Raw genomic sequence first — 26,890 nt, 5'->3', positions numbered from 1 at the left:
AAAAAACTGGTTTTTATTTTTTCTGTCACAGATGAAGCTTTATTTTAGCCACTAACATCTCCAAATGATTCGAAAATGTATTGCATACAACACCCGAAAGTTTCAGATGGACACTCCCTAAGCTGTATTTGGCCAGGAGGCCCCAGGGGCCCCTTGGCATCCTCTGAGAGATGTTCCTCCAGATGCACAGTGCATCCGAGTGCACAGAGGCAACCAACTTGGGCTCCCAAGCTAGTAGCCTGCAGGCATAGCCTGAGTGCTCAGGGGAGGCCTCAGGTGGAGATGAGCGGACACCCGGGGTTTCACTCATCACCAACACTGTCCAGATGATGAAGCAAGTTCTAAATAACCTGAAGAATTCCTTAATTATTTAGGAAACCTAAATGGGTGATATAATTACTCTGTTGTCTCAATTCTGAATTAGTCATTCTCTTCTTAATGGTATCTTGATGCTAATAACTCCAGGCTATTACTAATAACTTTTTTAAAAAATCAGAAGTAGATTAGAAAACAATTTCAGAGAAAGGATTTAAAAGCCTCTTAATGCAGGAGCGGCTATGAGGCACTGCACTCAAGCAGCCACAGCTGACGCCTGGCTGGGCTTCCTCCAGGCTGTCCTCCTTCCTGAGCCAGTTCCGATGTGGAGTCGGGGCTAGAGGGAGCTCCTGGCAGTGCCATGACTCAGTCTGGTGAAAAAGCCTATGCGTGTTCAGGCTGACTTTGAAGGAAGCCCCTCTGAAGACCTGCAGCCAGGGTGGCTTTCAAGAGGATGAGTGTAGAATTTCAGGAACTGGACTGTGGGCACTCGTATGAAATGGAGCGTTGTTAGACCACTTATTTATTCTCATTAAAAAAACAGCGACAGTCTTCTCAAGGTTTTGGTAGTCTCTCTTTATTTATATATTTTTATTGGTGCCAAGTGAGAGTGAGAAGGCAGTTATTTAAACAAACCCAAGACTATTCTACCTGCTGTGGCTGGAAACTGAACGGTGTTGAAATCACTGTTTTAAGTGCCTTTGCTGTTAACACTGTATGTACATGAGAGCCAAACGGCTGTTTGACTTCACTAGAAAAATCTGTAAATCTGGTTATTGGATACTGTATAAAGCCCTTTAATTCCACAGATGTTAGGCCACAGAAATCTGTGCACTGGAAGAGCTCCTTTAAATTTACAACAGGAAGTGAAATAGGTTTGCTTTTCTGTAGACTCCCTACTGTTAGTTACAATGGCATGAAACAATCCAAGTTTGAAATTTAAGAGTAGGCCACGTCATGGAAGGCGGTGTGATAGAACAGAGCAATGAACAGGACGTAAGAAATCCTGGTTTAATCCTATCTTTTCCATGGTTTTGCCCAAAGTGGTCACTTCTCCTCTCTAAGCTTCAGTTTTCTCACCTATAAAATTGGGGAAGAGGGTATAGATGAAATCAGCATGATTCTGCATGTAAGTAGTACATTATTATCTCCTGGAGAGCTTTTTAAAAAAAAACTTTTTGATGCCCAGACTCTAACCCATTCTAAGTCAGAGCCACAATGGTTAAGGCCCAGGATACCCATACATGTTCTGCAAAGCTCCCAGATCATTCTAATGGGCATCTAAAGTTGAGAACAGTAGAACCGTCTGAAGGCCTCATCTGCCTGCAGCATTCTGTATATGAAGATGCTAATGGCTCTTTCTCAATGTCAGAGCATGATGCAGATTGTCTTGTGGTTGTGGTGGTTCTCTTGACTCTTCTGGTCACGTCAAAAGACAGGGAGTGGAAGGCAGCACCATAGCAGATCCGAAGCCCATTAACGCCCCAGAGTGACTTCCCAAGCTAGAGACCGTGGATGTACTTGGTGTGGACAAGGCATTCGGAGACCACTGAATTGTTAAGTCTTTCGTGGGATATTTTTTGTTCTTCAGAGCAGTGAACTCTAGTTTCAAGGGGATGAAACAAGTGAAAATAATACTTTTCTCCCTAAATATATTTGTCTTCACTACACCGAGGTCTAATCAGATGTTAGGTATACAAAGATTAATAAGACAAGGACCTTACCTTAATAAGACACAGTCCTTATCTTAAATTAATTTATAATCTAGTGGGGGTGAAAGACAAATAGTAACTGTAATTTGGGAGTCTCTAAGTCTGATATTGCTTAGCTATGCAGTTTTCTAGTCTCAGGAACTTGGCTAATGAATTCAAAACTGGAGTTAGGGAAGGAGGGCCCTTAAATCCATCATTTGCCCACTTAAGATAGTTGAGTTTTGTGAGTGAGCTTTTCATGATGCTTTCCGTATTTCTTTGAGACACAAAGGTATCTCATAAGCCCTCACAACCCCGCACCTCTACACACAGAGACTCTAGTACTGCAAAGTGTTTATACTGATGTGCAACAAGCCTCTATGGATTTAAATATGCAAACCTATATTTACATGTTTCAATCAAAGAACAAAATACAGTTGGATACCTCATCAGTCATGGTACAAAGGTGAAAACCAGTGTAAACTACTTGTGAACCGTGTATTCTGTCCTTACTCAGTTGGAGGCAGCCCGTGTATTAAAATTATTGAGCCTCTGTGTCCCAGATTTTAGTCAGAATCTAACCTCATCCAAGACTTCTTCCCATCAGGGAGAGAAATAGCTCCGCGTATTTGTGCTCTTTGCAGCGCTGACCAGGTGAGACTAGTTGTCTGTAGGTCTCCTTCTTGTGTCCCTTGGGTCTCCCGAGACCATTTTCTGTGGGTTGTTAGGAAGCAGGGAAGACAATTTTAAAACTGCTAATCCAAAGAGGATGTAAGATGCAATAGTGATTCCTTTTCCCCCAAGGGGCTAACCACCCAACCAACCAACCAGGATAGTCCAGTAGAAGAAGCGTTGGTAGTGCCACAAATCAGAATTTGAATTTGTAATCTTCCACAAACTAGCTATGTTTGCTTAGGCAAATTTCAACCTGCCTGAACCAGATTTCCATCAATTTGAGGTGAAGCTGGTAATAACTCCCACATAGTGTTCGGGGGTGAAGATTAAATTTAATCTTAATACTGTGATACAGCAACAATTAAAATAACTAGCACATAGCAGGTGTTCAGTTAGTGGTGTCCAAGATGGCTGATCACTGTTACGGGAGGCTGAGTGCAACACTTAGTGAGACATTTGCTGCTCCAACTCAGTCTCTTGTGGAGCGGCTCTGTGTGATGTGGGAGAGGTCGTGGGGTTGCAGTGATACATTTTGAAGAAGGAAAATACTACCTCTTAGCCTCTTACTAGAGTAAATGGTGTCAGTGCATAACTTCACATGCGCCAGCTCCCCTCCCTCTCCTGCCCTGTCTCTGAGGTTGAGACCAGTGAGTCTGCCTTTCTATTTGTATCCCTTGGTTTGGCTTGTTTCAGTGTACATCTTTCCATACAAACCAGATCAACTGCTTTCAGCTCTGGGAGGAAAACAAAGAAACAAAATGTGATACATTTCAAAAGATGTTATTTCTTAAAGTTTTATGATTCAAATAACCAATGACATTTTACAGTGAGTCATTTTGATGTCCCCTAAAACCATCCACGGTTTCTTCTTTGGCCTTGAATACCATCCTTTTAGAGAAAGGTCTTAGTTCTTTTTAACCAACATTCAAAAATTATTAATTTGGCTCTTTACTCATGAACATTAAATGCTGGAGGTTAATAAATATTTTATGATTGTAAATCTCCAATGCATATCTGATTGATAATGAGGGATAAAGAATTGAGGGCAAGAGAAAGGCCTCTTTCCAGAATTTGCAAAATCAATTTAACTTGGGCTTTCACTGATATACCAGGTGCATGACTAACATTGGCTAGAGCAGGTGCTCTCTGATGGAATGGTGCTGCCAGGAAATCCTGATGCTGCCCCTGGGAGGTCTCCAGGTGACTTCAATCATTGCGTCTTTTCCCTACTACCCCTGATGAGGTTGGCTGCAATACCTAGGGGAGGAAGAAAGAGCCTTTCTATAACACCATCAACCCCTCTAGTGATGTCAAGACCTGAGAGAACTATCTAGTAGTTCTTCCTTCTCAAAAGCGAATGAGTTCCTGGGCTACAGTGTATTTTTGAAAATCAGATCTCAATCTTGGAATTATAAGCAGGCAAGTCTTTCTCTCAGTTAAAAGGTACTTAAGTACATGGTTTAATGCATGTTACATAATTTCTTTTCTGCAAATATGTTCAGGACCTCAGCTGCACTGTTGGTTTTCTTTAAAGATTTTTTTTCCCTTCCCCCTAGTGAACAAGAACAGATTCTTGGAGGTTGCTATTGATTATGCAGATGGATGGGGCTTTCTGAGCTTGGAGAACAGAGCTAGGATAAATAGAGTCTATTTTTTTTTCTAAAAGTCTGAAAAGCACATGAATTCACCTTGTATTCTGGCGAGAGCTGTTACTTCTTAAAGAAAAAAAAGCATTGAATAGGTTTTTCATAGGATGGCCCTTCAAATAACTATACCTAGCCAACAAAATATTTTAGAAGCTTGCTTTACCATGTGCTCTTGTAGGAACCTAGAAAATTGCTAAAAGCTGTTTTCAAAGAAAATATGTATTTGCTTTTTATATTTTATAAAGGGAAAAGTTAATTCACAAAATATAAATACATTCTCAGATGATTTGCTTAATAACCAGTAATAAAAGAGCAACTGCTGTTGATTGCAGAGAAAGCTGGTGAACCAGTCTGTGAACCAGAGGTCTGTCGATATTGTATTATTAGGGGAGTCATTTGCAAGGTTGAGATCCTATGCTGTGACGCTGATGCCATTTTCTGCAAACGTTGCCCGAGCCAAGTCACTGATTGGCGGGGCTTGTGTATGTGAAATGCAAACGTGCTTGTAAGATTTATAAACGATTACATGGTCACTGACATCTTAATGAAAAGAAGACTGCTGATTATTCTTGACATTGAATATATAGAGAACACTTCTTTTGTAGGCAGATAGACTTATTACGGTATCTTGGGTAGTTCTTTAATCACCCTGTCTCGTTTGCCTTATCTATAAAATAGTGATGATTACTTATCCTGTTAAAATTTTGTGAGAAATAAATGAGATCATAAATGCAATGTGCACACACAGGGCCTGTCACTCCTCAACAGACGCTACCCTTTTCCCCTCTGTGCATACCAGCCTGCATTTGCCCTTTAGCTGAAGCATCTAGACCAAGGATGTATGTGCTCAGTGCATAGCCACTGAGTGAGGAATGGGTAGATGAATGAATGAATGAATGAAGCTAGCTTATGTCCAGTTAATGTCCACGTTAACATTTATGAGTGAAGCCGGAATCCGTTAGGAATGCATCGAGTCTGTTTCTGTCCAGTCTGCCTCATTGCTGACATTAACATTACTGTATTCCCTGCAAGCATCAGGAAAAGATTCTTTCCCATGTTGTTTCCGTTCTTACCTGGCCGTCTTTAGGAACATGAACTTCAGGTAGTTCTGGCTACTAGCCACTATACATACACATTACATATGCATTGTTCGTTATTCTCCTTTGAATTTAAGATTGCTCTTTGACTAAGAAAGTAGAGTGTCTCCACTCTATAATTTATCGACTGAGGAAAGGAGGCAGGAAGAAAAACCACACACACGCAAGACAAACATTTAACCTAAGGCTTTCAGGGGATCAGTGTGCGTGGATTTCTGTCTCTTAATGCTTGAGTATCTTCCTGTTTTAGCTGCACAAGTGATGAAAATGAGGTGAAGACTGATTTAGAGGCACCTTTTAGTTCAAGATGCTTTGTCTTGGCAAAGATTTTAAGATGAAACAAGGTCTTTAGCTGAGCAGGCAGTTATCATTAAATCTCATTTTCCCCACTGAATTTCCATTTTTTCCCAATTGTACAATGTCTCGATAGCATCACTCATTCCTCATGAAAATACATATTTTCTACTTAATAAAGCTGCCTACAAATAACTCCTTCCATCCTCCAAATGCCACAAACGTGATCCCTACTAAAATTAGCTATCACCTAGTCACCAGATAATCTGATAGAACTTCCAGTTCCTTAACTACCTCTTGGTTCCAGGCATTGCACCGGCACTGCAGGGGAAATTAGAGCAGAGGCCTTAATAAGGAGCCCCCTCTGAACATTCAGCCAGGCACAGGGAGTTCGTGTAAGAAAGCATCGTAAGGTGTGAGACTTGCCAGATTAAGACAGGGATAAAGTACTCTTGAAATATCCAAACGGAACAATTGCTTTTGCCCACAAAGCAGGAGCTTGAGGAAGGCCACAAGAAGGAGATTTTTAGATCAGATGCTTTTATAAATGAGCTTTTAAAATCCCCATATGGGTCAAATGAATTCTAAGCAGAGAAAACTGTGTGATCCATAAAATAGAAATATGGAATTTGATAGACTCTCGCGCAAACAAGAATTATTTTACTCCAGCTAGTAAAGCAGTGTTTGAAGGAGGTGGTAGGGAGTTGGCATGAGGTCAGAGAAGACCCCAGGCCAGGAGGAACACGCCCCTATTGTGGAGAAGTCCAGAGCTAGTGAGCTGATGCTCATGCCTCATTTCAAATAGTAAACATGGAAATTAACGCATTTGCTGTTCAGGAGGTTCAGTAAATAACATGTGGAGTTAATTTTTCCTGTATACATGTATGCTTAGGTACGCAAGGCCAGAGGTTCTTGGGCCTTTTCACCTGCTATTGCCATGGAAGAGCCAACAAACTCTCAGTTGCAGCAGTCCTGGGTCATGGCTGTTTACATGCAGATGTCAACACCAGATTGAAAATGTCAGAGTGATTTTGCTAGAAATAAAAAGCACATTAGACTTTTAGATTCTCTTTGGAATCCGTTAGTGAGCATTACCTGTATGTGCAGACCTATGCAAGACATCTTGGGAGTGAGAGGAGGAAACAGCATTGCTGTTTTCAGGAATCTATCTACTGTGTGCATAGCAGATAGATTCCTATTTTTGTGCCCTTCTCTATATAACTCTCATATGATACTGTACTCATTTTTGAGGAAGCAAGAGGTGGATGTCTATTAGCAGTCTCATGCGGGTAAGAAGTAAATGGAGGGTCACAGTTGTGATGGAAGCTTGGAAAGATGGATTACATTTTAATAAGGAGAGAAGTTTGTTTGCAGGGATAGGAGCAGGTGGAATGTAGGGGCAGACAGGGAGGCTGAGTCCCAGGACAGCGGCGCCGGAGCAGCGCCTGCGGGGAGGGGTCTGCCAAGAACAGCGGCATGTTTGGAATGTGGGTGAGGCAGGGACATGGGGGCTTAGACCACTCTTCTTCTCATGGTGATCTCACGTATGTGATGTCTCCCTGTGTTTAGAAGCCTGGGTGACAGGTATGCCACCTGTAAAGGATGGGGAAAGATATGCTCACTTTAGTAGCATTCTCAAGTTCAAGCACCAGTATGGAAATAGGAGGAAAGCAAAAGTTTGCATTCCTCCCTGCTAAGCAGACTGTGAGAATCCCCACGCCCTCGCATGCCCTGGGATGTGGTCACCACAGAGGTGTGGGCTGGCCTTGAGGGCAGGACAGAAGCAGGCCTTCTTGGATGGAGGTGCATTCGGTGTAATACAGGCAAAATAGCAACTTTTTCCCTAAAGGAATATATTGGGCCCCATTTTAATTAGCTCTGATGAAGTCTAGGAAAATGGGTGACTCATCAGAGAAGCTGCTCAGCTTCACAGAAAAACTTCCTGTGGCCCCAAAGTATTCCTTACTTTGACAAAATTCTTATTTTTCCTTAAGTGTTTGTCACCATGAAACCCACCCCATTTCCAGGTGCCATCACTGTTGGTGTAGTTTAAAAAGCAGCATATTTTCTATGGTAAGGACAGCTTATGCGTGTTTCTAGGTGCAAGGCAAAGAGACGCAAAAACCTAGACATCAGAAAATATAACCAGAGGGTGAAATAGATGGGAATTATAAAAATCAAGATGAAATGGTAATGAATCATATGCATGCCATTCTTTTTCTATTTTGAACAGTTTTATTGAGATATTTGTGGCATACAACAAATTGCACCTATTTTAAAGTGCACACATTAATAAGCTTTGGCGTATGTATGCATCCAGAAACCCACCCCTCAATCAAGACCATGAATGTGTGTGTCTCTCCTGAGAGGTTCCTCCACACCCTCGGTGACACCTCACCTCTCTCTTCCCAGACAGCCAGAGATGCCCTTTTCCGCCGTTGAATGTTTGTGTGCGTTTCTTAGAACTCCACATAAATGGAATCATAGAGGACGAATTCTTTTTTGACAGACTTCCTTCTTTATCCCTTCTAACAGGGGTGTAGCGATATCTCACTGTGGTTTGGTTTGCACTTCCCTAATGAGAAGAGCTGTTGAAAAGTGTTTCATGGACTTATGTGTCTCTCCTCTGTCTTCTTTGGTGAAATACCTGGTCAAATCCTTTGTCAGTTTTGTAATTGGATTTTGTTTTATTTTGTTACCACTGAATTTTGAGAGTTTAAAAAAATATATTCTGGATACAAGTCTTTTGACAAATGTATTGTGGGCAAATATTCCCTCTCAGACCGTAGGCCTTGCCTTTCATTCTCTTAACAGTGTCTTTTGATAAATAAAATCCCACATTTTGATGAGGTCCGGTTTGCCAGTTGGTTCTCTTGTAGATTATGCTCTTGGTGACGTGCCTAGGAAGCCTTTGTTTAGCAGAGGGTCACAGAGGTTTCTTCTGTCTTTTCTTCTAGAAGTTTTAAGATTTAGGTCTGTGGTTCATTTTGAGGTAACTATATATTATATGAAGTATGGGTTGAAGTTTTTTTTTTTTTTTCTGCATATGGCTATCCAGTTGTTCCAGTACCGTTTTTTAAAAAGACGATCCTCCCTCCTTGAAATATGGCACACAAATGATAGCACATATGATATAAATAACTTGCAGAACCACACTTTCCACCTGCATTAGGACGGTTACAAGGGCCACTGCAGGAGCCAGCCTGGAGGAGAATGGAAACCGGTTGGCTGGCAGCCTGTTGGATAAACCGCTTCAGGCTGCATTCAGGGATGCTCTTCTGTTGCCCTGATGGGATGACTCCAGGAAGTCTGTGTGGAAGTACCACCAAATGCGGGGGAGGTGGCACTAGACACCAGAGAAGTGACTGCATGACTGCCATCTGGGTGCCAGTAATTACAGTTCAGATGATTTCCCTGCCAAATTCATTGTCTACCTTTTTGTTAGGTGATATTTCTTTTCTTTTTTTTTTTTTTTTTTGAGATGAGGCCTTGCTTTGTCACTCAGGCTGGAGTGCAGTGGTGCAATCTCAGCTCACTGCAACCTCCGTCTCCTGGGTTGAAGAATTCCCCAGTCTCAGCCTCCCAAATAGCTGGGACTACAGGTGCACACCACCACGTCTGGCTAATTTTTGTATTTTTAGTAGAGATGGGGTTTCACCATGTTGGTCAGGCTGGTCTTGAACTCCTGACCTCAGGTGATCCACCTACCTTGGCCTCCCAAAGTGCTGGGATTATAGGCGTGAGCCACTGCACCCAGCCATTAGGTGATATTTCTAAAAAACAAATTTGATTATCCCACTCCTTTGAAAATTACCTAGGAACCCCTAGGTCCTTCTTCAAAGTTCTGGAGGATACCAGTGTCTCCCTGCACTCCCTGCCATCTTCCGCTGGGACCCTGTGCTCAGCCTCGCCTTCTACCTGTGCCTCTTTTTTACATGCCTTGTGTGAGGGATGTGGTCTTTCCCTTTCTCAGTTTGGTAAATACCTTCTTCTTTTCCAGATCGCCTCTGAAAACATCTCACGCATTCCTAGTGGTATCAGCCCCTCTTACTTTGTGCCACCGGGTCAGTTTCTGTCTCTAAATATCATTTTTGTTCCATCAGCTAGAATAACGGTTCTTCCTCTCTGGTCTGTACGTCCCCACAGAGCTGTGATGGATGGGAGCCTGTTTGCTGTTAGATCTGCTACAGCTGGAATGTAATCTTGCTTGGAATAAGAACTTACGAGTGGGCTGGGCACAGTGGCTCACGCCTGTAATCCCAGCACTTTGGGAGTCTGAGGCAAATGGATCACTTAAGGTCAGGAGCTGGAGACCAGCCTGGCCAACATGGTGAAACCCCATCTATACTAAAAACACAAAAATTAGCCAGCCATGGTGGTTCACACCATGTAATCCCAGCTGAGTAATCCCAGCTACTCAGGAGGCTGTGGCAGAAGACTTACTTGAACCCAGGAGGTGAAAGTTGCAGTGAGCCGAGATTGTGCCACTGCACTCCAGCTCGGGCGACAAAGCGAGATTCCGTCTCAGAAAAACGACTCACAAATATTCATTTAGTGAATGAGTAAATGAATTCAGTGAATTCTGTGTTATTTATACTCATCTTAATTTCATGGAGTTTTTATGAAAAGGATGATGACCTTCAGACATGGGGAGCATCACACTGCCTCCTTTCAAGGACCACCTGCGCTCCCTGGCCATGAACCAGTTGCCCCAAAGGCATTTGACTTAGATTAACCTGAAAATATTGCTGTCATCATCTCTCAGCCCTGCTCAGAAAGCTGCAGGGAGCCTTCACCCTTTCAGGGGAGAGGCCAAAACTCCCCAGGCTGGCTTTACACATCCTCTAATGGAAGCTGGCCCTATCCCGTTTCCATTTAATCTAGTATTTTCCATCGGATACTCTCCTCAATTAAAACTCATCTCTACCCCCTAATAAGCCTATATGTTTCTACCTCCATGACTTTGCACCCTGAAATGCCCTCAGATTCAAGTAAAATCTCCCTTCTCCTCTTTAGACTCCAACTTTCTATGTTTTCGGGTTCTGAGTCTCATCTCCATAAAGTCTCCCTTTCTAAATTTCCAGCCTCACTGCCCACTGAACATCTAACCAGACACTGCTTTGCGTATTGAGTTTGACTAGATGGTGTATATTTCTGCAACCCAAGGCACAACCTGGTGGATTGCAATCTTCATTCATTGATATTATGATAGCAGTGAACTTGGGTATGGGGAAAGTTTATTGAAGGTCAAGCAGAACATATGTAAAGCTCTACAGAGAGTGATTATTTATTCAGAGAAATAAGAGAATCCATGGGGAATAGCAGACCACAGGTTCCTTGTGGACAAGAAGCATTCCTGTACCTCTGTGTGCTCTGTGCTCTCTTCCCGTCCCCCTACCCAGACTCCCACCCTTGCCCCAGCTTGGTACCTTGATACCCTACATAGATGCAGACACTAAAGAAATGCTTTCCATCTCCTCACATACATTCAGGTGGAAGGAAGACCTTCCCTCAGAGCACCTGGTCATCAGAGAGCATTCCTGATTTGTGCTTTTGCAAACAAGAGGTAGTCCAGCTTGGAAGAACATCCAAAGCCTTCCCTGAGATTCATAGGTTCTCCACTTTCCACTCTCGGCTGCCATAACAAAGGACAGTTGTAGGTAGTGCCCACAGACCCAACTCAGTAGCTTTATCTATTGGCAATCAGGTCACAGAATGTAGGCCTTTTGACGTATCAATTTTTCCTTGCCAAGATGCCCATTTGTTCTGAATAAGAATCAATAATGTTCAATTCATACAGATTGTGTCACTAAGCAGTTAATTTAGAATGTCTTGCTTTGCAGTTCATATCCTAACCCCCCTGATCCTAATAGCATGCACCTAGGAAGGAGGCCAGACCGTTAGGATGAAGTAGAGCAGAGAACCGAACGGCTCCATCCGGAAGACCTAGAAATTCATTCCAGCAGGAGGGGCCGTCCAGCAGAGGGCCTCCCTCCCACTGCAGCTGCAGGGAATCACTCTCTTTGATGACATCATTGTCATCTGGGGAGGAGCAGAACCACTTTGGGTTTTCCCATTCATTCAGTGTTCCTGTGGAGGTCTTGGAATATGGCCCAGATGGCAGTAGATGTTCAAACGTGTGACCGTCCTGGAGCTTGGGCCCCTGGGTCCTATGGATCATGCTTGATGTGTGGACGATGCATTATTTTCCTACTGAGCTCTTTCCTTTTCCGGTACGTAGACAGGGTTGCCTTGTGGCTTAGTTTGCCCATTCTGTCTTACTAGTACAGAGGGTCAGAGACTGGACAAAGGGGCCCTCAGTGTAATTTTCACTTTACATATTTTATTTTATTATTAATTTTTTGAGACATGGTCTCACTGTGTCACTCAGGCTTGAGTGCAGTGGCGTGATCTCTGCCCACTGCAACCTCCACCTCCCTGGTTCAAGCGATTCTCATGCCTCAGCCTCCCGAGTAGCTGGGATTACAGGAGTGAGCCAACACACCTGGCTCATTTTTTTGTACTCTTAGTAGAGACGGGGTTTTACCATCTTGACCAGGCTGGTCTCTAACTCCTGATCTCAAATGATCTGCCCGCCTCAGCTTCCCAAAGTGCTGGGATTACAGGCATGAGTCACCGCACTCAGCCTCACTCCATATATTTTAATTAATTAATTTATTTATTTTTAATTGCATTTTAGGTTTTGGGGTACATGTGAAGAACATGCAAGATTGTTGCATAGGTACACACATGGCAGTGTGATGTGCTGCCTTCCTCCCCATCACCTATATCTGGCATTTCTCCCCATGCTATGTCTCCCCAACTCCCCATCCCCCTCTGTCCCTCCCCTAATCCCCACCCAGCAGACCCCAGTGTGTGATGCTCCCTTCCCTGTGTCCATGTGTTCTCATTGTTCAACACCCACCTATGAGTGAGAACATGCGGTGTTTGATTTTCTGTTCTTGTGTCAGTTTGCTGAGAATGATGGTTTCCAGATTCATCCATGTTCCTACAAAGGACACAAACTCATCGTTTTTGATGGCTGCATAGTATTCCATGGTGTATATGTGCCACATTTTCCCTGTCCAGTCTATCATCAATGGGCATTTGGGTTGGTTCCAGGTCTTTGCTATTGTAAACAGTGCTGCAACGAGCATTCATGGACATGTGTCCTTATAGTAGAATGATTTATAATCCTTTGGATATATACCCAGTAATCAGATTGCTGGGTCAAATGGAGTTTCTATTTCTAGGTCCTTGAGGAATCGCCACACTGTCTTTCACAATGGTTGAACTAATTCACACTCCCACCAACAGTGTAAAAGTGTTCCTATTTCTCCACATCCTCTTCGGCATCTGTTGTCTCCAGATTTTTTGATGATCGCCATTCTAACTGGTGTGAGATGGTATCTCAATGTAGTTTTGATTTGCATTTCTCTAATGACCAGTGATGATGAGCATTTTTTCATATTTGTTGACCTCATATCTGTCTTTTTTGTAAAGTGTCTGTTCATGTCCTTTGCACACTTTTGAATGGGCTTGTTTATTTTTTTTTCTTGTAAATCTGTTTTAGTTCTTTGTAAATTCTGGATATCAGCCCTTTGTCAGGTAGATTGCAAAAATTTTTTCCCATTCTATTGGTTGGCAATTCACTCTAATGACTGTTTCTTTTGCTGTGCAGAAGCTGTGGAGTTTGATTAGGTCCCATTTGTCTATTTTGGCTTTTGTTGTCAATGCTTTTGGTGTTTTGGTCATGAAGTCCTTGCCTATGCCTATGTCCTGAATGGTTTTGCCTAGATTTTCTTCTAGGGTTTTTATGGTGTTAGGTCTTATGTTTAAGTCTTTAATCCATCTGATGTTAATTTTAGTGTAAGGTGTCAGGAAGGGGTCCAGTTTGTGCTTTCTGCACATGGCTAGCCTGTTTTCCCAGCACCATTTATTAAACAAGGACTCCTTTCCCCATTGCTTGTTTTTGTCAAGTTTGTCAAAGATTGGATGGTTGTAGATGTATGGCGTTGCCTCCAAGGCCTCTGTTCTGTTCCATTGGTCTATATGTCTGTTTTGGTACCAGTACCATGCTGTTTTGATTACTGTAGCCTTGTAGTATAGTTTGAAGTCTGGTAGTGTGATGCCTCCTGCTTTGTTTTTTTTGCTTAGAATTGACTTGGCTATGCGGGCTCTCTTTTGGTTCCATATGAAGTTTAAGGTGGTTTTTTCCAGTTCTGTGAAGGTCATTGGTAGCTTGATGGGGATAGCATTGAATCTGTAAATTACTTTGGGCACTCCATATATTTTAAATTTATTCCAGTGATCTAAGCATTACACAACTCTGGTTGGATAATGAAGGTCATGATACGTCTAAAAGTTTACAGATCTTAACTAGATCAACCATTGTTAAACACATATGTGTGCCTGTGGACATGGGAGGATACACAGCCTCTGTCCTCTGCGTTTTTCATTGATCTTTAGTCTCTCATCTTAGGAATGAGTTTTGGTCTTGGATGAGGGTCTGATGAGGATGGGTTGAGTTGGTAAAGCCCAGCTGTTTATTTTAGTTTCCAGTCCTTCTGAACCCCCAGGACCTTTTCTTTGCTTTCCCTGGTATAGCCCTGGAACACAATCACAGTTTCTGTTGCTCATCATTACAGTCCTCCCCAGGTCATCATTATGGTCCTCCCCAGTCCTTGCTTCATACATCTGCTCATTCGGGCTGTTGGTTTACTAGGGAGTTTTCTTGTAGGATTTACGCAGATGTGGGGACACCTGGCAGGAGACAGCAGCTAGGGTTCCTCGAGGCCACTTGGGGCCCTGGACCCCTAGTCAAGTCCTCATGTCCCTGTCCCCTTTTATTTTCTTCTCCCCTAATTGCGAGTCGTCAGGAGTTTCAAAGGGTCACACATATTTGGAGAAGGCTTGTGGGCTATTTTCAGGCTCTTCAGTCCCAAAAACTGTATGGGGACAGGCGTGGGTTCTCCCAAGTCTCTGCTCCTCCTCACGTTGCCACACATCTGTTCTCAGTAGGCACTCTTCCTAAATGCACATTCCTATGGATGCTGTTTCATCGGGTTTTTTTTTTTTCCTTTCTACAGTATCTCACCTGATTTCCACAATTCCCTATCAACTAGGTAGGTCTCATTTTTTTAGATGAATAATCAATTTACTTAAGGGACTTTGGGCAAACTTAATTAGGAGCTGAGTTAGAAGTATATGTTTTGTTCATTTATTTGCCCATCCTTTAGATATGCATGAAGAATTTGCATATGAGCCTAGCACTGAGTTAGTGGTAAAAATTAACCTGATGGCATCTATATTCTCAGTGACTTTTTTTGTTTTGTTTTGAGATGGAGTCTTGCTCGATCACCCAGGCCAGAGTGCAGTGGTGCAATCCTGGCTCAATGTAACTTCTGCCTCCAGGGTTCAAGTGATTCTCCTGCCTCAGCCTCCCAAGTAGCGGGGATTACAGGCATGTGCCACCACACCCAGCATTTTTTTGCATTTTTAGTAGAGATGGATTTTCACCATGTGGTCAGCCTGGTCTCGAACTCCTGGCTTCAAGTGATCTGCCCGCCTTGGCCTCCCAAATTGCTGGGATTACAGGTGCGAGCCACCATGTGCAACCCTCTCAGCCGCTGTAACACAACAACAACAAAATCTTCTGATTGTCAGTGCAGAGCCCCGTCCCGTAATGCCTGGACTCAGGCTGCTGGGCTTAGCAGTCTCCTCAACCCCAGCTGTACAATGGAATCACTTGGAGCTTTTAAGAAAGAAAGAGCAAATAATAATACCAATTCAAAATCAAGCACACACACACACATAAGCACACACACATCAATCACATAACATAGATTCTTAATCAGTCCAGGGTGTGACTTGGCTCTGGAAGCATTTTTCTTTCCTGGTTCTTTCTTTGTTTTAACATTTTATATTGATGCATAATTGATGCATATAGTTTTGGGGTACATGTGATAAGTAAATGCGGTCATATAGTTTTAAGAGAGCAAATCAGAGTACTTGGGAACTTCCTTATTGTAAATATTCATCTTTATGCTAGGAACATTTAAATGACTCCCTTCTAGGTATTTTGAAATGCACAATAGATGATGATACACTGCAGCCGCCCTGCTGATCTATGGAACACGGGTGTACAGCCGAGGGTGAGAACACCGGGTGGAGACTGGAAGAGACCTGGGTCTTTCATAACCACTGGGACTCTGGGGAAAAGGTCTGAGGGGCATTTGCTAACACAAATGTGAAAGGTCAGGACCAAAAACTACTCAGGACATTCCTGTGCATTTCTGCCTTAGAAAATGTCGAAACAGTGGTGACATAGTGATTTCTGTCTCATGTGAGGACTCTGAAGAACACATTAGTGCTGCTGAATTAGGTTGTAAATATTCTACTTTTTTCTCTTGAGTTTTCTTTGGGAGAGTAGTGAATGATGAAAAGAAAACCAAAGCAGTACTGTTATTTTAGAACATGGAAATGCGAGGTTGCCAAATGTCTAACAGCTCGAAAGTTAGCCCCCCCCCCCCCCCCGGACACCAGCTGTGAAGCTCTGTATTAATTGAACAAATGCTGTCCAGGAAAGCAAAACTTCCTCATCTCTTTCTGATGGTCCTCAATATACGATCAGTATGGAATCTTCTTGGAATTGGTTTCTTTAAAAAAAAAATTGTGGCCTTCTCTCCACCCCCCACACCCCAAAATGACATCCCTTTGAGATTGATGTAGAAAGCAAGAGAGCATGGTGGAACCTGTCTAGCTGAATCTTCTGACATGGTCAAGTTTCATAATCAACAGCAGAGAGAAAAACTTGCATTATAGTTACAGGTGGTGGGGAAAGGATTACCCTTTAAAAGTGAATTTTTCTCACACCTGTAATCTCAGCACTTTGGGAGGCTGAGGTGGGCAGATCGCAAGGTCAAGAGATCAAGACTATCCTGGCCAACATGAGGAAACCCTGTCTCTATTAAAAATACAAAAGTTAGCCAGGCGTGGTGGCACGCATCTGTAGTCCCAGCTACTTGGGAGGCTGAGGCAGGAGAATCACTTGAACCCAGGAGGCGGAGTTTGCAGTGAGCCGAGATTGCGCCACTGCACCCCAGCCTGGCAACAGAGCAATTGTCTGTCTCAAAAAAAAAAAGTGAATTTTTCTAGGCAATTGAAGATTGTCGAAAGTGGGTTAAGGCTTATGCCTACCTAAAACATTCATTCTAATTAGGGACTCATCCACATTTAAGTTCCAGATTCGGAAAACCCTTCACTCATAAATAGGAAGGTATTGGGGCGGCAGGTTGCACGTGGGACTGTGGAGGCTGGCTGCCGGCAGTGAATCAGTCATTTCTGTTCCCTCTAGTGTATGTGTAAGGTATGGCTGCAGATGCATCCGTAGAAAACAGGGGCTCCAGGAACAGCAAGTAGTAAATTCATGACCTGTGTGCCGTGGCTCTGTTGAAGGAAAGGTAACCACATAGGTGGGACTGCATACCATTGAAAAGAGCACCTCATGTCAAAAACCTAAACGCATGTCCCCACACCATCACTTAACCACTCTGAGATCTTGATCCAATTACCTAAACTTCCTGGATCTGTTTTTTGTTAAATCGTTCTCATGATTCTTGTATCACAGAGTTACTCCAGAGTATAAATAAGGCAATGCATCTCAAAGACTTATCAATTTTTGTCAAATTAGGATATTTTTCACCCACTATAGTTAGTATTACCTAAAGGTGGAGCCAGGGCTGGTTTTCTTGGAGTGAGTTTTGGGATGTTTAACAAAATGGTGTAATGGAGTTTGAAGACATAAAACACTGTCTGAATGGTTCATGCATTTCCCAAATGTCCGTGGCATGAGTCCTGAGTTCCAGACACCTGGTGTGTTCTGGCGGTATGCTGGGTCTGTCCTCATGGAGTTTACAGTCAGTTAACAGTGACACACACAGATGGACGTATTGAAATAGATCCATTGGAGGGGTAAAAATACAGTGACAGTAAGGGGACAGAGAGGAAAACAGATGACCATGGCCAGCTCCTACCGGAACAGTGGTAAGGATGCCGAACACATTCATACATTTCCGTGAACATGCAAGCCCTTCCCTTTCATTTTGGTTAGTAATAATCACATGTTTTGGCCAGGCTTCCTTCCCTCAATTTCCTGCTACTCCACACATGACATTCACCAAAACTTGACATTCACCAAAACCCTGCTAGTTTTCCCCAAACCAGATGCGATTGTACTCCTCTACCCCCTGCACCTTTCCGAGCGGCTTCCTTCCTTCCAGGCTCACCCACACCTGGAGTTCAGCACCAGTTACTACATCTGCATGTCGGCTCCTGGGACTCCATCATTCTCTCCCACCATAGACCAGGGCCCCTGGGTCCTGTTCATGGTCCCTCCATTCCTCAGAATCTTCTTCCTTGCACAGCAGGGCAGGGGTTTTAACATGTCTCCTTCCTTCCATGCCTTGAGCTTCTTGCAAGCAAATAACAAAGGCATTTTTTTCTGAGTCCCCAAAGATGAGCACAGAACCTGGACTATATTAGGCCTTTCATTTGTTCCCAAATATCAGCTAACAGGCGCAAGCATGCACACGTGAAGCATTTTTTTTCCCTGATGGGGACTTCAGCAGTACATCCTAAGGACTGACAATGAGGAGATTAAAGCCCATAAATGTGGGTTCAAGTTCTGATTTTGCTACTTACTAGGCAAATTTACTTAAGTCCTTCCCCTTCACTTGAAAATGGGGCTAATACAAATCATAATAATACATTTTTGAGAATATTAAATATGGAAATGAGCTAAAGTTAACTCATGCCCAGCATATAAAATTGGCAGCTAGCATTCCGAGTGCATGTGGCTGCTAGTGTGGTGATGCATGAAACAGCAGAAATACAGGTGGGTGGTGGGGTATGGAGGGGATGATCACTAGCCCAGGTCCAAAGCCCCATCATTGCCGGGATGCTTACCTCAGCCCAGATTCTCCCGTGCCCCTTTGTGCCACAGGCAGAGCCAGCACCCAGAGTTGAGGGCATCTGAAGGGACTTGCTGCAGCCTTGTCCTTGCAGGTCATTGTTCAGCCCCCTGACCTCTGCTCAGAAGCCCACCCGTGCCTGGGGACTGGACTCCGCACAGCTGTCACATCCTATCACTGCCCCTCCAGGTTTGCAGTCAAAGACCACAGCAGAGGTGAGGCGTGATGAAGGACAGACACACCCAACTGAGGACCTAGCAAGCGACAAATTCTAATACACATGTGCGACATGTGCATGTAAGGGCGGAAGAGCGGGGAAGATAGCTGCAAAAGCTAAGAAATAATAAGACTCCTGGAAAGAGGTCTCTCTGCTCTGACCTGTGAGGCTGTGGTGCAGGGGAGGCACCTGCTCTAGAGACAGGGAGAGAGATCTTTGTCCAAACTGCAGCTGACACCTGTAACTCCGCGGCTGTCCTCAAGTCATCTACATTTACCTTGCCTCAGTTTCCTATAAGAAGATAGAGGTAGTAACAACTACTTTTGTGTGTTTTTGTGAAAATGACACATTATAGAGAAAGGGTCTATTAAAAATAGAAGTGATCGGGCCGGGCACGGTGGCTCACGCCTGTAATCCCAGCACTTTGGGAGGCTGAGGCAATTGGATCATGAGGTAGGAGTTTGAGAACAGCCTGGCCAACATGGTGAAACCCGGTCTCTACTAAAAATACAAAAATTAGCTGGGCATGGTGATGGATGCCTGTAATCCCAGCTACTCGGGAGGTTGAGACAGAAAGTTGCTTGAATCCAGGAGGTAGAAGTTACAGTGAGCCGAGATCACGCCACTGCACTCCAGCCTGGATGACAGAGTGAGACTCTATCTCAAAAAAAAAAAAAAATAGAAGTGATTAATAAATAGTTGCTATTGTGAGTAAGTGGATGTCAGAGGAGCTGTTACAATAAATCCCAGAAAGTGAGCCCTGGGAAGGCGCTGGTTTTCCATAGCAATCCTGTTTTTACTTCACAGTTGCTTCCTCTTGTGTGCATTTCCCTGCCTAGTCATCCCGCAGGGCTGTGCCACCTGCGTAGCTGTGTGTGGCATCCAGGAACAATGTCCGCATGATCCGTGGCAGGCAGAGTGGCTTGGGCATCTTCACCATTCTATCTCGAGCCTCGTCCGTGGATAAAATGCCTCCTGGAAAGTTGAATAGAGGTTGCTTCAAATGGGCCAAATATGCATTAGTGGGGAACTAAGCTGCTTTGACGGCCCCTGTGTCTCCTGGATGGGAAGTGGGGAGAGTCGTGGAGTTTTAATCTTATCCTCTTTGTGGCACTGGGCATGCCACTCAAGATCCCTGCTTATTTCCAGCCTATAACATAGAATGAGAAGCCATTCACCCTTGTGTAGCGTGGCACTGGGGGGAATTAATTATTCCATGACTTAAGGATGCTTCTGATATCAGAAGAGCCCATTATCATCATCAGTCTCCCCTCCTTAGCATGAGCACACAGCAAACCTGAGGCTCATTGGAAGGGACACTGCTCAGACCTGCGAGCCCCATTTCCATGGGCAGGTGAAATCCTGCACGGCTGCCGACACCCTTATGGCAGGTCATCAGCAAGGTTAAGTAGGGGGAAGGTGTATTTCTTTTCTGTGGCAAGATTCATTCTGTAGGAGAGCTCATACTTTGTCTGGAAGGAGTAATAACGCAGGACTGCTCTTAACTAGCTTGATGACTGTGTGTGTGTGTCTGTATGTGCGTGAGCACGTGCGTGCATGTGTTTATACCATATAAATGTATACATATGTACTCTGAACCCATATAGAGTTTTAACCATTGTGTCATCACGGACTGAATATGTATGAGTCACTCTTTCCTGCGCTGAGTTCCGCCTTGTCTGTCACGGGCGTTAGAAGACGGCTTAGATCATAGCATGCCCTCCTCTTCACATTTTAATAAGCACCTTTCCTCAATGCCATTCTGATACAGCCACTGATCCTTCAATAATCATTGCTGATATCATTTATAAGTGTTTATTCCTCTGTTTCAAAGAAAAGCTTCAATGTGGGTTTTTCTCCTGTTTTTTTTGTTTTGTTTTGTTTTGTTTTTAATTAAACCGGACCTCCAGGCTCAGAGCACTCCTCTGCCGTGAGATCTCTTAACACCGAGACAGGGCAAAGTTCTTTTTAATTCCACCAAACCTAGAATTGTGATATATGCAAAAAAAAGTCTCAAGATGCCCTCTTACTGCCAGCCGCAAAGAGGAATCTCAGCCATCCCAGCCTTCGTGGGCACTGGAGCAGCTGTGGCCCCCCTTGCTCCTGCCTGTGTGTCTAGGAGCAGGGATAGGTGGGCTCGAGCTGATGCCCCCAGACCACCCTCGGCCTCTGACCCTTGTTTGAGGCGGCCTCCGTACCATGATGCCATCCGAGGAAAGGCATCTCCTTAATGCTCCGAGAGTTCCATTTGTAAACATTTTTGAGTGAAGGTCTCTAAAGAAGCAGCCAAAGGGCGTGATGTTCCACAACACAAAGTAAGACATCCTCCTCATGCTCCTTCCAAATAAAGTCCTCCTGCTCACACAGCCGGCCCTTCCCTCTCTTCCATTCTCCCTGCTCAAAGACCATCCCAGCCTCTGTAGACTAGCGGCATGCATCTCGTCAAGATCTCTGCCAGTCCTGGGCCCTTGTTCTCTGAACCTCTGCGCTCTCTTACATAAATTGGCAACCTCCTGTGGCATCCCTAAGCCTATGTACCACCTGCCCCCCTTGTCCTATAGCACAAGCAGCACAGAGGCATGCAGAGAAGGCAAAGAGGGGAGAAGCCTTAAATCCCTGTCCTTGAACATGTTCTTGCCCCAGATACATTGCTAATTGGGTCATAACAGCTCACAAAGCAACCTTTTCACGTACCTGAGAAACTCCACATGGCTCAGTCACTTGGCCTGTCTTCACTATGACCTCACCTACCCGGGCCCTCACCAATCCATCGTTGACCGCTCTCTCAATGCATTCTCTTTTCTCATCAATGTATCAGAAATCTTTGACATGCCCTAGAAAAATTGCTGGTGATGAGGGATTTTACTGTAGAGAGATGGAAATGTTTTGGAACTGGATGGAAGTGGTGGCTGCACAATGCTGAGAATCTTCTAAATAAACGACACGGAATTGTTCACTTTGAAATGGTTGATGCTGTGTGATGTGTTTCACCTGCATGCATTATTTTTAAATGCATGTGGGGTCACTTCCAAGGTGAAGGGCCCAGTGTTCTTTGAGACATGAGCTGTAGCTAGAGCATTCATGAAGACATGCAAGGAAGGGCTGAGATGAGCAGCAAGGTGAGGAAAGCAAAAGTCGCCGAGATGCTCCTGTGCTCCACGCCAGCCCCTTGAGAGCTGGAGACACAAAAGTGGGGCTTTGCATATCCAGATTGGAAGACGTTTATGAGGGCATCACCAAGAGGAAAATGGGTCATATGTTGTTGGCAAAGCCACATTAACACACCCTTTTTACATAGCACACAGGTAAAAGTTCTAATGACTCTATGTTGCTTTGAAATCCAGCGCTTCATACAAGCAACTCAAGTTAATCAATTTAACTGTGAAAACCCAATTGTATGCATTTCCTGACACTTGGAATTTGCAATTGTAATGTCATTTGTTTCTTTGTAGTAAAAGTGCGATATTTGGAGGATGCATATTTTACTTTTAGATTTTATATATTTATCGATTTGCATGGTCTTAAAAAATAAATCTAGCATTAACACCAAACGTATAAAATAAAAAAGTTGTATTTAATGTCCATGCCCCTAAAGCAGACCGCTTCACCCATTGGACTCTCCGAAGGCTTTTCACAAACATAGCTTCTCATTCACAGACACCTCTGAAGATGCAGAGCCATGCATGCCTATAAGGCTGCATTGCTGCTTAGGGCCTCAGAACTTTGTATGGCAGTTTGTAATTTGCAATAAATCCGGTACAGCTAGAATTAAGATGATTTTCGCTCTAACTACAAAACAAGTTTGCTTTTAAACAAACCTAGAGCAAGATAGAGAATGTATCTGGAAGAGAACTTCCAGTGCATACTGTCTTTTCTTAAATGAAGAAACAGAACCTAGAGAATCTTTTTTGGAAGGAAATTTGAAGAAGAAATAATTTTTTAAAAATACCTGAATGTGGTAGCACAGGCCTGTAATCCCAGCGACTCAGGAGGCTGAGGCGGGAGAATCACTTGAACCTGGGAGGTGGAGGTTGCAGTGAGCCGAGATCACACTGCTGCACTCCAGCCTGGGCAACAGAGCGAAACTCCATCTCAAAAAAAAAAAAAAAAGCAGTCTATTTTTAAGAATACATGTGTTCAAGATTTTTACATGTAATTGGGTACTTCTAATTAAATATCACTTGTTTTTTATTCCTGTGATATGATGCAGAAAACAGGCATCGGTTACTGGTTCCCTGTTATTTAATAAAAGAAAGAGAAATAAACAACCTCTGTAAGTGTTTACTAACTTGTCAAAGCAAGCCTCAATTTCCGGCAGTCACTTAGGGATGAAAGAGGCCCTGGAACTGGGGACCCCATAATACCAAAAACTTTCCCTACTGGAATGCCTCGTAGCATTTACAGAGATCCAGAAATGGAGGCTGCAAAAAGTATTACTAGGTAAGAGTTGGCTAGAGAAAAGGAAGCATATCCTTGTCCAAAAATAGAGCTGAACCCTCCTAGTTGTTGCCAGCATGACACCACATACATTTCCCCAGTATTTGTAGAGCCCTACACAACCAAAGACAGCCAGGGCTTTGCAAGGTTCAGAAGCCCCGCTGACTCATCCCATCTGCAGCGTGCGAAGTGCTGTTTATCACTGCCTAGTCATATTCCACTCTGCCCAACAGAATAAATATCAAGTAAATGCTATGTACTTACGTAATTTGCAGAATTGATCGGCTGACTTAAAAGCTTGAATCTCCAACAAAAGAAAATGGAGTGCTTTGTGCAAATGTTAAATGCGCGGTTTAATTGGCAATTGTGCATTAGAAACCTATTGTAAAACGATCACAGTTTTGAGGGGATGCTCCAGATAGCACAGTCAGGGAAATAAGTTTTCATCTTTGGCATTAAAAAATCAGGTCTTGGAATTGAAGTTAAAAAAAAAAAAAATGGGGCAGCCTCAGTCTGGGTCTCTGTCTCACCAGAATATAACTTTCTTCCTCCTACGCTCTGCCTCCTAAATCAGAATTCAGAACATATTAAATATGTAGGCTTTAAAGATTCTTTCCTTGCCTAAATAATTTATACAAGTCTAGCAAGCTGTTAAATATCAAAGAAACACACACACACAGGCACACACACTCAGTAAGAGCATTTTACAACAGTGATTTCCCCCCACCCCAAAAAAATATTTAAGAAAGTGCTCAGCAGAAACTAAAAGCTGTCAAGTCCTCTCCAGTGGAAACTTAAAGAAATGTGTTGTATTTTGTTTCAATGAGCATCTGGATAGAGAGTTGGCCATCTTGACTCAGGTCATAAAAAGAGGTGAGAGATACGTGTGGTCCCTGAGGAGAGCCATTGGACTTCCCTTTCACACAACCATTGTCTCAATAGTGAAAAAATGTGTGTCATTTCAGCGTATTCAGTGCATTCTGTAGCACCTACTAGAACATTTATCCTCCGTATCTGGTGTCTTTCCGCCTCAGTCCTACATTTACATAAAGGCTACCTGGGGGTTCACCTTAAAGCAGGTTTTACTTGCAAAACTCAGCCTCCATGGGTGCGTCTTTCTGCTGCGTTCCTTTGTGCCTCTCATTATCACCTGAGAGTTTATAAAATAGGTAATGGAAACTCAAGTTTAAAATCTAGTAACTAGAGATTAAATCTAGTAACGCTCAGCTATGGTGAACAAGTTGAAGTTAAAAATAAAATAAACCTTTCTTCAGCTATGATTGAAAAAGGTCCATTGATACAAATGGTACTTAGTTTTCCATCCTCATAAAAGATCTCTTAAATATAAAGGAGCCCAGCTGCAAACCACCATGAATTATGATCATCGCTTCCTACAGTGAGTTCAGAAATTGCTTTTTACTTCTGGATACTGTGAAAAGCCAGGTCCGGAATCCACAGTGTACATCAGTCATCCTAGTGATGCTAATGCTTGCCATTGGCTCAAGAAGAGGAACATTAAGATTGCATTTCCCCATTCTGCCTTGCCAAAGGAAGAGACAAGACAGTCCAAGGGCACCTGATCGAAGGCGCTAACCGATATGCATGCAGTTAGACCCCAGTGCATCTGTGTCCAAGGGCACCTGATTGAAGGCGCTAACCGATATGCATGCAGTTAGACCCCAGTGCATCTGTGTCCAAGGCACTAGGCCTTCCAGGAGAGGCATCCAAGTGAGGAAGCTGCAAGTGCTGCCTGGAAACACCTGTCTTCACACTCCACCCTCTCTGGTTTGGTGGAGATGACCTCATTACTCTCAATTTTCCACCAAATCACAGTGAAGAAGAGTCATTTGTTGGAAGAAAGGGATTCATTATGGGGAAATAGGTCTTGAAAAGTATCAATACCATGGCAGCCTCATTGTCCAGCCAAGGGGGACCTGTGTGGCTCTCCCAGGCCCGTTCTCCTTCAGGCCCTCGGAAGTCCATGGCCGGGGGCATGATGTCCCATGGTGTGTGGGGTCGTCCTCGAGCAAACCTATCCTTTCCAGTTGAGGAAAATAAACCCTCTTTCCTGTCTCTTGTCTCAAGGAAGGAGGAAGTGAAAGTTGAGACGAAGCAGGCATGAGGTCCGTGGCCTGGAGGTTAAAGGTTAAACCCCCCCACCCTGAAGATCTCAGGCTATCTTAAGGGTGGGGGCGACATGGAGAAATGCCCTCTATTGTTCCTATTTATTCTTGCTCAGACCCCCTCGGTTACTTCATGGATCACGACCCCCTCACATGTACTTTCTAAAACTGTAAACCCAAGGCCCTTTCACGTGTAATAGCTAGAGTTGTGAGCCTATAGAAAGGCAGGGGTTTCCTTCGTTAGAGGAGCTTGGCTGTCAGGCAACGTGCTCCCAGCCGGAGAAATCACCCCCTCCTTCCCAGTTCAGTGTTCGAGGGGTCTGTTTCTTGCGGCTGATCCTGCTTCACAGTGGCCTGCCATGGTGCCCAACATTCCCTCATCTGACACTGTGTTAGCGAGGTGCTTGAACTCTGGGGCCTGGCTGCAGAATTGAGTGCTGGCTTTTCTTCTTACTAACTGGATGACTTTTAGCGAAATTTAAAATAGGAATAATGGTAGTACCTACTTCATGATAGTGCTGGGGGGATTCTATGACTTAATACCTGGGAAGAACTCGAGAGTATCTGGTGCATTCCGCCATGCAATCACATTCGTTAAGTTTACTATTTAACCTCACTGTGTCCTCTGGCAAGTAGAACACAATCAGCAAAACGCAGCGTAGGGGAATTAGTTATTGAAGTGACCTCCAGGGACCTGGATGAGCCCTGAGGGTATGGGCAAAGACATGCAGGTAGAGAAAGGGGTAAGAGAGGCCTGAAAATCGGGGTCTGTCTGGGGAGGCCCAGCTGGATGGAACAGGGATTTCTAATCAGCCAGGAGACAGAATGGACACGCTGAGTTCCTGGATAGAGCAAGTTATCTATGAGGGAGAAGAGCACTAGTCTAATGATAATTGTGTAAAAAGGAAAAAGAACAAAAAAGACAAAAGAAAAAGGTCGCTGTAATTGATAGATGCCAGGGACAGTGCTAGCCACTTTATTTGCATCATCCAATTTGATCCTAAAGCAATCTTATAAGTCAGACGTATTCTAGTTTGATGGAAAAAGAAACAGGCCCGGAGTGCCTTCTCAGTGGATAGTGGAGCTGGGAGCTAAACTGTTGTCCCAGCTGGATCCTGTGGCTGGCACAGGCCACAGGAACCTAGTGCCTCCGCTTGCCTGAACCCAGTTGTCTTAGGAAAGCAAGACCACAGAGAAGCCCAGCTCCTTCCTCTCTTCCTGGTACAGAACCAGCATCAGCAATAATTAGAATCCAGATGTGGCCAATGTGGGCTGGCTGGAGGAGGGAAGCAGCTGGCAGACCCCACCAGGGCATGGGGACATGAGGAGGAAATCCTGCCAAGAGGAGTCCACACCCGAGTCAGGGAGTCACGGGGCTTTCCAGCGAGCGCCCCTCACATCCACCTTTGTGCCAGAGAGTCACG

General features: G+C 43.9%; 1 protein-coding gene and 1 long non-coding RNA gene across 4 annotated transcripts in view; one reads left to right on the top strand and one right to left on the bottom strand.

Annotated features, from left to right (window-relative positions):
• DPP6 (dipeptidyl peptidase like 6) overlaps positions 1-26,890 on the top strand; it is a 1,109,512-nt gene that overhangs the window by 432,451 nt on the left and 650,171 nt on the right. The gene's annotated exons all lie outside the window — the stretch shown is intronic.
• Positions 22,883-26,890, bottom strand: part of LOC116528045 — a 16,564-nt gene continuing 12,556 nt past the window's right edge. Inside the window, exon 3 of the long non-coding RNA XR_004258823.1 lies at positions 22,883-22,961. This is a non-coding gene — a long non-coding RNA (uncharacterized LOC116528045). The remainder of the gene's footprint in view (positions 22,962-26,890) is intronic.

Source organism: Sapajus apella, unplaced genomic scaffold (genome assembly GCF_009761245.1).
Source record: "Sapajus apella isolate SASKATOON/1434 unplaced genomic scaffold, GSC_monkey_1.0 scaffold56, whole genome shotgun sequence".
Classification (NCBI taxonomy): domain Eukaryota; kingdom Metazoa; phylum Chordata; class Mammalia; order Primates; family Cebidae; genus Sapajus; species Sapajus apella.
Note: the sequence above shows the minus strand (reverse complement) of the source record. Positions and strands in the feature narration are given on the sequence as shown.